This window comes from Sorex fumeus, unplaced genomic scaffold, assembly GCF_029834395.1.
Source record: "Sorex fumeus unplaced genomic scaffold, SorFum_2.1 ptg000081l, whole genome shotgun sequence".
Taxonomy (NCBI): domain Eukaryota; kingdom Metazoa; phylum Chordata; class Mammalia; order Eulipotyphla; family Soricidae; genus Sorex; species Sorex fumeus.
In genome coordinates this window covers 17253643-17265801 of record NW_026606138.1, presented here as the reverse complement: position 1 = coordinate 17265801, position 12159 = coordinate 17253643, and the positions used below count along the sequence as shown (strand labels likewise).

General features: G+C 39.1%; 1 pseudogene; it reads left to right on the top strand.

Moving 5' to 3' along the window:
• LOC130038899 (patr class I histocompatibility antigen, alpha chain E-like) overlaps positions 1 to 5785 on the top strand; it is an 84136-nt pseudogene extending 78351 nt beyond the window's left edge.
• The last annotated feature ends 6374 nt before the right edge of the window (positions 5786 to 12159 follow it).

The following is a 12159-nucleotide window of genomic DNA, read 5'->3' as shown; positions in this document are numbered from 1 at the left end:
TGGCCGCTTGCAAGGCAAACGCCCTACCCGCTGTGCTATCACTCCAGCCCGAAAATTAAAAAAATAAACAAAACCTGCAGTCAAGGAAAAAAAATAATGAGGTTGATATTAAACATTAGTCAATGATTTACCAACAATGGTGAACAAACAAGATGCAGTTGTATTTTTCACCTGTTACCTAGGGGCACTAATGCCTGATCAAGTCATTGAATATATTTACACAAGTAAAAATAATGTCATGATTCAGCAACAAAGCCTAAATATGTAGCTGAGTACATTAGAATAATCCTTGAATTGAATTAGAATAATCCTTGATTATTAGAATCAATTAATCCTTGAATTAGAATAATCCTCGAATACTTGAATTATTGCATAATAAAATCCTTGAATTAACATAGTAATTTCCACATACCTTCATCAGATTTCATAGATGGATAAATCTTATTTCTCAAATTACTCAATTTAAGTATGCAGTACCGTGTAGCAGGACAACAACCACAGCTGGCTACTTCTTGCACTGTGGAGTCTGACAAAGACATTACAACATGGAAGGGTATTGGATTCTGGTTGATACAGGTTTACAGAAATTCAGTAATAATTTATTCAATAATGATTAATCAAACATCTGATCTTTAAACAAGAAAAATGTTGCTTGTGGCAATATCTAGAAGAAGTTATGAGGGAAAGAAGTCAGAAGGAGAGAGAGTCACTCTGCCTAGTGTTGATTTTATGTAATCTTATATTGTCCAATTCATAAGTGCAGAAATTGCTTACATGGTTTACCTTAGATAGTTTCCTGGGGTTGTGGGAAGGATGATAAAATATTGACCACAGATCACAAACTCATCACTAATTATCCAGATATTGCCATATGCCCGATCATGTCCAACACAGGAGGCCCTATGACTATGGTTTACACCCACACCTGTGTTTTATTATCTGTCCCTCAAAGACACCACATCATCTCTGAACTCCAGCTTCTCTTCTACTGGAAATCCTAGAGCCCCTATCAGAGACCAAAATACTGTCCAGTAATCCTGTAGCCTTTCCAAAGCCCTCACCTAATGTAATGAGAGTCAAGTCCCTTTTCTCCAAAGATAATCACCAGATTCTTGGAGGAATAATATTAATGTTCATTTAATGAGACATCTACCTATTTATTAATCAAGGGCGTATTTATTTATTTCCCATGCTAGAGATCAAGCCAAGGACTTGAGACACTCAGTGAGTCATACCTGTTCTAAATAAATCTTCATTATTACCATTGTAATTGACCAACAGACAATTTTTCCAAATGCTTACTAGCTACCACATGGTTAGGGATTCTTGTAAAAGATAATAGCAACAGTGATCTAATCAATACAGGCAATGCTAAAAAGATGACAACCCACGAAATGTTACATAACATGTAAACATTTTGACCCAGAATATGATCCATTCCATTTATCCATTTCATCACAGCATTTGGAATTCAATTGATTGACACAATTCCATGCTCTGAGCACCAAATCAAACACCATAAGTTTATTCCTAGTGCTATATGATAAAAGCAGTCCACAAGAGACATTGTTATATCTTTTATTTTCTTTTATTTGCTGAACATAGGCATCATAAAATCCACATCTATGTTCAGTGAATAAGACCTTGTTCATCACTGTCTCAATTGCAGATAAGCAGACACTCAAATCTGTCAAAGAAAATACTGGTTTGAATAAATTTGCCACTGAGTGATAATAATAAATTGTCAATTAAAACCAAAAAATCCTAGTTTGCTGTTCAAACTCACAAATAAATCAGTTTGGGATCAGGTTCTACTAATTAAGATAATATACTAGTAATATGAGTGTAGTAAGAAGTTTAGTCATCAAAGAGTTACACAGTAACTTTTAAAAATCTTAAAATGGGTCCTATAGATAATACAAAATCAAAATACAGATGAACTATTATGAAAATATATAAAGTAAGGAGTAGAAGTTTATTGCTAATTTTAGTAAGGGCTGGAGCGATAGCACAGCGGGTAGGGCGTTTGCCTTGCACGCAACCAACATGGCCGACCCAAGTTCGATTCCTCCGCCCCTCTCGGAGAGCCCGGCAAGCTACCGAGAGTATTCGATATGCCAGACACAGTAACAACAAAGTCTCCAATGGAGACGTTACTGGGCCCGCTCGAGCAAATCGATGATCAACGGGAGGGCCTTTACCTTTACCTTTACCTTTACCTTTACCTTTACCTTTAGTAAGTTTGGTAGTAGGCCAGAAATGAGAAAAGCTTGCATACAGAATTTGTTTTCATGACTATTTGGGGGCCACATTTGACAGTCCTTGGGGGTCATGATGACCATACCCAGCACTCTCAGAATCATGTGGCCCCTAGGACAAAGTCACAGTTTCACAAGTGCCACATGAATATTTCAATGCTTTAAAGTTTGTGGAGTGATAGTACAAAGTACAAAGTGAGGGGGCATTTGCCCTGCATGTGGCCAACCCGGGTTAGATCCCCATCATACCATATGGCCCCCCAAGCAGTGCCAGAAGTAAGTCCTGAGGACAGAGCCAGGAGTAACCCCTGAGCATCGTTGGGTGTGACACATAAAGATTAAAAAATAAACCTTTTGGCCACAGCTGGTGGTCCTCAGGGCTTACTCCTGGCTCTGCACTCAGAGATCACCCTTTGTGGAGATTGGCAAATGGTAAGAGGTGCCTGGAATATTAAACCAAGACCTGATGAAGACAAGGCCAGGTCCCTGCAAAATGTACAATTTCTCCAGTCCTACCTATCCATTTTTTAAATTGAAAGTTATTACTGAAATGTTTGATGAATTATATGGTATTTTATTAGGAAAAATAGGTATACAAGATCGCCATACACAGTCCACAGGTGGATGCTTGCCACTCGTTGCCATTTATCTAGACTCAAATCACACAGTGTCTATAGAAATGTGATCAGAGGAACCAGAGAGATAGTATAGTGCATAGGGCACTAACCTTGCATGAGACTGAATTGGGTTTGTGCCCCAGAACCCAAGGGGTCTCCTGAGTACAGTCAGGTGTGACTCCTTGAGTGCAGAACCAGAAGAAAGCCCTGATCACTTCTGGGTATGTCTCCCCCCAGAAAAAATGTGGTCATAGGTTGGTATTCTATAAACCTTGTGCCATTTCCCATAGTGTGGCAAAAATGTGGATAGCTCCAGACACTAAATCCAGCAAAACTCTCCCACACAACTTACAGTTTCCAGAATAGTTACTGTTGCCTTGAGTTTGGCTGCTTGCCTGCAATGACAGAGAAGGAACAACCATGAGAACAATACCATATACGTTTTCACAGAAGTCTTGTTATCTTCGAGACCTGATAAATGAGATGGGAAACTGTGGAAGCAAAGAATCTGTGTCAAGCACAGAGGAGCTGCATATAAAAGATTAGCCTTCTCTGTAGGGTGTATCTCTCTACTTTACTGTAGTTGGAATTTATAAATTTGTTAATTTAAAGAGAAAGTGTCTGGAGTCAAATATTCCCTATCCTGAGGATTAACATTATTAAAATGGTAATACTCCCCAAAGTACTATACAAATTCAATGTGGTCCCTATCAGGATACCCATGACATTTTTCAAAGAAATAGACAAAACACTCCTGAAATTCATATGGAACAATAAACCCCCAACAATAGCTACAACAATCCTTGGGAAAAAGAAGATGGGTGGCATCAGCCTCCCCAGCTTCAAACTGTACTACAAAGCAGTAGTAATCAAGACAGCATGGTACTGTGCTAGAACGAGACCTGCAAATCAATGGAACAGAGTTAAACATTATGTCACAGACCCCTAAATATATGACCACGTAATCTTTGACAAAGGATCAAGAATTTTGAAGTGGAACAAGGAAAGCCTCTTCAACAAGAGGTGCTGGGATAACCGAATAGCTATCTGCAAAAAATGAACTCTGACCTCTGTCTAATGTCAGGCACAAAAGTCAGATCAAAGTGGATTAAAGACTTCAATATCAGACATGAATCCATAAGGTACATAGTAGAAACTGTAGGCATAACTCTCCATGACACTGAAGCTAAAATTATCTTCAAAGATGAAACAGCACTGACCATGAAAGTGGAAGCAAACATAGACAAATGGGGCTACAACAAACTAAGAAGCTTCTGCACTTCAAAAGAAACAGTGACCATAATACAGAAAGAGCCCATAGAATGGGAAAGAATATTTACCCAATACCCATCTGATAAGGGATAAATATCCAGGATATACAAGACACTAGTAGAATTGTACAAGAAAAAAACCTCCAACCCCATCAAAAAATGGGGAGAAGAAATGAACAAAATTTTCCTCAAAAAAAGAAATACAAATGGCCAAAAGGCACATGAAAAAATGCTCCACACTGCTAGCCATCAGGAAGATGCAAATCAAAACAATGATGAGATATCATCTCACACCACAGAGACTGGCACACATTCAAAAGAACAAAAGCAACCAGTGCTGGCGTGGATGTGGGGGAAAAGGGACACTCTTTCACTTTTGTTGGGAATGCTCTCTAGTCCAGCCTTTCTGGAAAACAATATGGACAGTCCTTCAAAAACTAGAAATTGAGCTTCCATATGACCCCAAAATACCACTTCTGGGACTATATCCTGAGGATGCAAAAAAAAAAATCACAGTAGAAATGACATCTGTACCTATATGTTCCTTGCAGCACTTCACAATAGCCAAAATCTGGAAACAACTCAAGTGCCCTCAACAGATGACTGGTTAAAGAAACTTTGGTACATCTACACAATGGAACACTATGCAGCTGTTAGGAGAGATGAAGTCATGAAATTTGCTTATAAGTGGATGTCTATGGAGAGTATCATGCTAAGTGAAATGAGTCCGAAAGAAAGGGACAGACACAGAAGGACTGCACTCATTTGTGGAGTATAAAACAACATAATATGAGGCTGACACCTAAGGATAGTAGACACATGGGACAGATAGATTGCTCCATAGCTGGAAGCCTGCCTCGTGAACAAAGGGGAGAAGTCAGCTGGAATAGAGAAGGGATCACTAAGAAAAAGATGGCTGGAGGAATTGGTCGTTATGGGAGATGTGTGCAGAAAGCAGATAAAGGACCAACATGATGACCTCTCAGGGTCTGTATTCCAAACCATAATGCTCCAAAGTAGAGATAGATTATGGGGAATCATGTCTGCCATGGACGCAGGGGGAGGGTGGGAAACGGGAAATATACCGGGGATATTGGTGGTGGGGAGTGTGCACTTGTGAACGGATGGGTGCTTGATCATTGTGTGATTGTAACCTACACATGAGAGCTTGTAACTATCTCACGGTTATTCAATAAAATTTAAAAAATGTTCCCTATCCTAAAAATATTTTATAAAACAATCCTACCCTGTTTGGACACTCTTTCAAAATAAGTATCACTGGTAATATCCATCCACCAAGTTAATACAGAAATTTTCTGATATAGCAGTTCAGTTACAAGTTTTAAAAAGACACCAAAACAACATTCCTGTATCAGAGAACGTTAACCTTACCGAGGATGTGTGTGTTGTCCTCATTGGAGCGTTGCTGTCCCTGTTCAGTCACTGAAGAATCTGAAATGAAACAGATTAACAATCAATAGAGTGGTGCTTCTACTCAGGAATGGTTTACTGAATTTGGAAAAAGTCCTTAAATAGATAACGTTGATTAACAGGAATGTACAGAGATGAAGAATGTACAGAGAATGCTGCTTGTGAAGAAGCAGATAAGCTGCTTGTGGAGAAGCTGCTTGTGGAGTGAACCACACTACTGACAGTTTTCAGAGAACCATTTGCATTGCTGAGTTTTGAACTTGAGCTGGCCACACACAGGAGAATCTTTTTAACTACAATATTGTTATTCATTAGCCCACTGAATATCCAGATATTAAAACTAAGGTTGTAGACCATCTCAAGAAACAGAGCTTCCTTTTAAATGGAGAGTATAATTATCACCACTAATTGAATAGAATAGAGAAAATAGTCAAAACTATCATAGAGAACAAAACTATCACGTATGCTGATGATTTTGTATAACAAAATGGACAGGTTGAGTAAAAAGAGGTGAAAAACTCTTTGAGGAAAAATAAAGTAGCCCATTAGTTGATTAACAGCAGCAGCAAAGTTATCTTTAGAACATACCCTTCATAGATGCTGTGAAATTCCCCATCGAGTGACAGTGGCGTAAGCCCACTGTTCTGGTTTTTTAACCAGTCTTTTACCAGTCGTTTACCAACAGACTACACTCCTGGTGCTTTGTCAGTATCATACATCAGAAAAGTGGCAATATGAGCAGCAAGCTGGGTATATAGCACATCCCAAGGCATTGTGACATCATACAAAGGCAAAGCATAGGCTGCTCCACCCTCTTACTTTCCAGCCGCTGCTTCCTGTACACGGATATGTTTACACTCATGTACAAATCAAATGAACGTGTTTATAGAGTCAAAGTGTGAAAGAAGAGAGAAATGGTGCTTTTACTTACTATGAGTACAGCATTTTTTAATTACGTTTCAGTCATACACACATGTGGGAGGAAAAGAAGATAAATAAGGGACCACCAAGCAAAGGATGCTTGGAGGGCTTGCTCGGGATGGGAGATGCATGGGGAAACTGGGAATACAACATTTTTAATATTCCTACAACACAAAAACTTTGTTTTACTTTGGTGATTGTTTATCTTATTAGAAGCAGGATTGAAATGAATTAATTGGAAAATAGAACTTTATGTTCTTTTAATGATTTTTGCAATAAAATTATACAAGTAGTGCTAATATGACCATTGATAAACAGTTCCATGCATAACTGAATATAAAGTGTGAGGAAAAGTCATTTTACAATCATGGAAAACATCCTATGGGAAATATCCCAGAAGATTGCCATTTGAGATTCAACATCCAGCATTTGAATGTAATTATTTTAATTCCGAATAGATGAGCTTTAATTTTATTCACTTGTTTTTTTTTTTTTGGAGAAGGGTTCAGCCTGATACTCAGTACATGAGAAGCAGTGCTTTCAATTCCTAGGGCACCATGAGGATTCATGGATCAACCCAGGGTCAGTAGCATACAAGGTGTGTACCCTTAACACTGCATTATCTCTTGGGCCCATTTATCTCTCTATATAAATATTTATTTATTTATTTTATTGAATCACCATGAGAAAGTTACAAGCTTTCATGTTTGGGTTACAATCACACAATGATCAAATACCCATCCCTCCACCAGTGTACATTCCCCACCACCAATCTCCCCAGTATACCTCCCTCCCCACCCTGCCCCCGTATCCATGGCAGACAATACTCCACATACTCTCTCTCTACTTTGGGGCATATGGTTTGCAATACAGATACTGAAAGATCATCATGTTTGGTCCATTATCTACTTTCAGCACACATCTCCATCCTGACTGATTCCTCAGCCATCATTTTCTTAGTGATCTCTTCTCTATTCCATCTGCCTTCTCCCCGCTGCTCATGAAACAGGCTGTCAGCTATGGGACAATCCTCTCGGCCCTTGTATCTACTGTCTTTGGGTGTCAGCCTCATGTTATATTATTCTATACTCCACAAATGAGTGCAGTCCTTCTATGTCTGTCCCTTTCTTTCGGACTCATTTCACTTAGCATGATACTCTCCATAGACATCCACTTATAAGCAAATTTCATGACTTCATCTCTCCTAACAGCTGCATAGTGTTCCATTGTGTAGATGTACCAAAGTTGCTTTAACCAGTCATCTGTTGAGGGCACTTGAGTTGTTTCCAGATTTTTGCTGTTGTGAAGTGCTGCAATGAACATATAGGTACAGATGTCATTTCTACTGTGATTTTTTTTTTGCATCCTCGGGATATAGTCCCAGAAGTGGTATTTTGGGGTCATATGGAAGCTCAATTTCTAGTTTTTGAAGGACTGTCCATATTGTGTTCCAGAAAGGCTGGACTAGTGTGCATTCCCACCAAACAGTGAAAGAGCATCCCTTTTCCCCCACATCCATGCCAGCAATGGTTGCTTTTGTTCTTTTGAATGTGTGCCAGTCTCTGTGGTGTGATATGATGAATATCTCATTGTTGTTTGTCTATATATTTATTCATTTGTTTACTACCTAATTTCTTTTTGTTTCAGGAGACATACCCAGCAATGTCTCAGGGCTGGATCCTGTTTCCTCACTCAGGGATCACTTCCGGTTGGCTCAGGGAAACGTATGTGATGCCAGGAATTGAAACTGGCTAAGCTATATGCAAGGAAAGCACGCTACCTGCTGTATTATTCATCCAGTCCTATTACCTAATTGTATAGATTTTATTTCACTTCAGGGACCAAGGTTTACACTACCATTATGTGGTAGGTTTTTATGCATAAAATATTCCGGCACCACATCCTTCACCAGAGTACCTGCTACCCCACACTACAATCCTAACAGCTCCTCTATTATACCCACCTTTCCTCCTCCATGGTAAAATTTTTATTGAACACTAGCTCTCAGTTTCTGTTGCCTTGAGTATTTGCTATTCCTGAACTATCTTTCTACAAAAGGGATATTATTGAGAGCCTATTCACCCTCCTATGCCTAACTTCATTAGCAGGATGTGCAGGAGACTCTCCAGATCTATCCATTTAGTAGCAAATGGCATGATTTTGTCTTTTATTATAGCCAAATAATATTCCATTGTGTAACATAGTTTCTTTATCCAGCCAACTATATTCTTGGGTTATTATTATTGTGTAAGTGACAATCTTGCCAAAAGCATTATACAAATTTAATGCAACCCCTATAAAAACATCTGGGGCATTTATAAATGCATACATCAAATTTTGTCAAAATTTGCTGGAGTAAAATACCTTGCCCAAATAGTCAAAGAATTTCAGAAAAAAATTAAATATCTGCTTCAAAGATTAGAGAAATAGTTTTTCTTGCTATTTTTCTAAATATTATTTTCTAATTTTTTATTTAATTAAAGAACATTATGTACAAAGGTATTGGTAGTTGTGTTTTAGGTATATAATATTCTAGGAATTAATCTAAGTATCCAATGATAGATGAATGGATTACGAAGATGTGGAACATATACATAATGGAATACTATGCAGCTGCAAGCAATGATGAAATAAAGCAATTTGTTGCAACCTCAGTAGAACCGAATGATACAGTATATTTTTTTCTTGTTATACTTTTGAACATTTTTTATTAGTGAAACATCATGAGTTACAGTCGGAGACTTACAAACTTTCATGCTTGGGTTTCAGCTTACAAACTTTCATGATTGAGTACCCATACCTCCACCAGTGCCCATTCTCCACAAGCAATGATCCCAGTATTCCTCCCATTCCCCCATCCAAACCTCCCCATACCACCCCGCCTCTGTAGCAGGGCATTTCCTTTTGCTCTCTCTTTCCTTTAGGGTGTTGTGGTTTGCAATAGAGGTATTGATTGGCCATCCTGTTCAGTCTATAGTCTACTTTCAGCATACATCTTGCATGCCGAGCAAATCCTCCAAACACCATTTACTTGGTGTTCTCTTCTCTATCTGAGCTGCCTTTTCCCCCAGCACGTGCTGCAGGCGTCCAAACTGTGGAGCAGACCTCCTGGTACTTATCTCAACCATTCTTGGGTGTTCGTCTCCCATTCTGTTACTTTATATTTTCCAGATGAGTGCAGTCTTTCTATATCTGTCCCAATCTTTCTGACTCATTTCACTTAGAATGATACTTTCCATGTAGAACCACTTGTATAGATATTTCATGACTTCATCTTTTCCAACAGCTGCATAGTATTCCATTGTGTAGATGTACCAAAGTTTCTTTAGCCAGTCATCTATTCTCGGGCACTCGGGTTTTTTCCATATTTTGGCTATTGTGAACAGTACAGCAATGAATGTACAAGTGCAGATGTCATTTCGACTGTACTTTTTTTTTTTTTTGGTCACACCCGGCGATGCACAGGGGTTACTCCTGGCTCTGCACTCAGAAGTTATTCCTGGCGGCGCTCAGGGGACCATATGGGATGCTGGGAATCAAACCCGGGTTGGCCGCGTGCAAGGCAAACACCCTACCCGCTGTGCTATCTCTCCAGCCCCCTCAACTGTACTTTTTTGCCTCTCTGGATATACTTCCAGTAGTGGAATTGCTAGGTCAAATGGGAGCTCAATTTCTAATTTTTTGAGGATCGTCCATACTGTTTTCCAAAAGGGCTGAACCAGTCGGCATTCCCACCAGCAGTTAAGGAGAGTCCCTTTCTCCCCAATCCGCGCCAACACTGGTTGCTTTTGTTCTTTTGGATGTGTGCCAGTCTCTTGGTGTGAGATGATATCTCATTGTTGTTTTGATCTGCATCTCCCTGATGATTAATGATGTAGAGCATTTTCTCATGTGTCTTTTAGCCATTCGGATTTCTTCTTTGAGAAAGTTTCTGTTCATTTAATCACCCCATTTTTTGATGGGGTTGGATGTTTTCTTCTTGTGGAGTTCAACCAGTGCTTTGTGTATCCTTGATATCAGCCCCTTATCAGATGGGTATTGAGTGAATATCCTTTCCCATTCTGTAGAATGTGTTTGTATTTTGGTCACTGTTTCTTTGGAGGTGCAGAAGCTTCTTAGTTTAAGATAGTCCCCTTTGTTTATCTCTGTTTTCACTTTCTTGGCTGGTGGCATGTCATCTTTGAAAATACCCTTAGCTTCAATCTCGTGAAGGGTTTTGCCAACACTGTCTTCAATGTACCTTATGGATTCTGGTCTGATGTTGAGGTCTTTAATCCATTTTGATCTTACTTTTGTACATTGTGTTAGGCAGAGATCTGAGTCCATTTTTTGCATGTAGCTGTCCAGTTTGCCAGCACAATTTGTTAAAGAGACTTTCCTTGCTCCACTTCACACTTCTTGCTCCCTTACCAAAGATTAGATTATCATATATTTAGGGGGGGTTGTCAGTATATTCAACCCTGTTCCATTGGCCTGCAGCTCTGCCTTTGTTCTGGCACAATGCTGTTTTAATTATGACTGCTTTGTAGTAGAGTTTGAGATTGGGGAGTTTGATTCCTCCCATTTTCTTTTTCCCAAGAATTGCTTTAGCTATTTGTGGGCGCTTATTGTTCCATATGAATTTCAGATTCCATTTCTTTGAAGAAATGGCTATCCTTTTAAGGATCACATTGAATTTGTGCAATGCTTTGGGGAGTATTGCCATTTTGTCAATGTGAATTCTCCCAATCCATGAGCTCGGTATATCTTTCCATTTCCTCATGTCCTCTTTTATTTCCTGAAGTAGCATATTGTAGTTTTCTTTGTACAGGTCTTTTATGTCCTTAGTTAAGCTGATTCCTAGGTACTTGATTTTCTGAGGTATGATTGTGAATGGGATTGCTTTTTTCATGTCACTTTTCTCTCTCTCATTATTCACATAGGAAAGCCATGGACTTTTGGGCATTGATTTTATAGCCTGCAACTTTACTATACAAGTCTATTGTTTCTAGGAGTTTCTTGGTAGAGGTTTTAGGGTTCTTTAAGTATAGTATCATATCATCTGTGAATGGTGAGAGCTTGATTTCTTCCTTTCCTTTCTTAATGCCCTTAATATCTCTTTCTTGTCTAACCGCTATTGCAAGTTCTTCCAGTACTATATTGAACAGAAGTGGAGAGAGCGGGCATCCTTGTCTTGTCTCTGATCTTAGAGGGAAGGCTCTTAGTTTTTCCCCATTGAGGATGATGCTTATGGTGGATGGCTTTGACTATATTGAGGAAAGTCACTTCTATATCCATTTTGGGGAGGGTTTTCATCATAAACGGGTGCTGGATCTTGTCAAATGCTTTCTCTGCATCTATTGATCTGATCATATGGTTGTTACCTTTTCTTTTGTTGATATGATGGATTATGTTGATTGATTTCTGAATGTTAAACCATCCTTGCATCCCCGGGATGAATCCCACTGGAACTGGAAGATATAATATTGAGTGAAGTAAGCCAGAAGAAGAAAGAAACACAGAATGGCCTCACTTATCTGCAGTATGTAGAATAACTGGAAAGGAAAATGGAATGTAGTAAATGTGGGGTGCCTAGATCACCTTGACCCCAGAGTACATCGAATAAATGAACAGCAGAGGAATAAAATCAAGGGAGGGAGGGAGTGGGCAGGAGAAGACAAG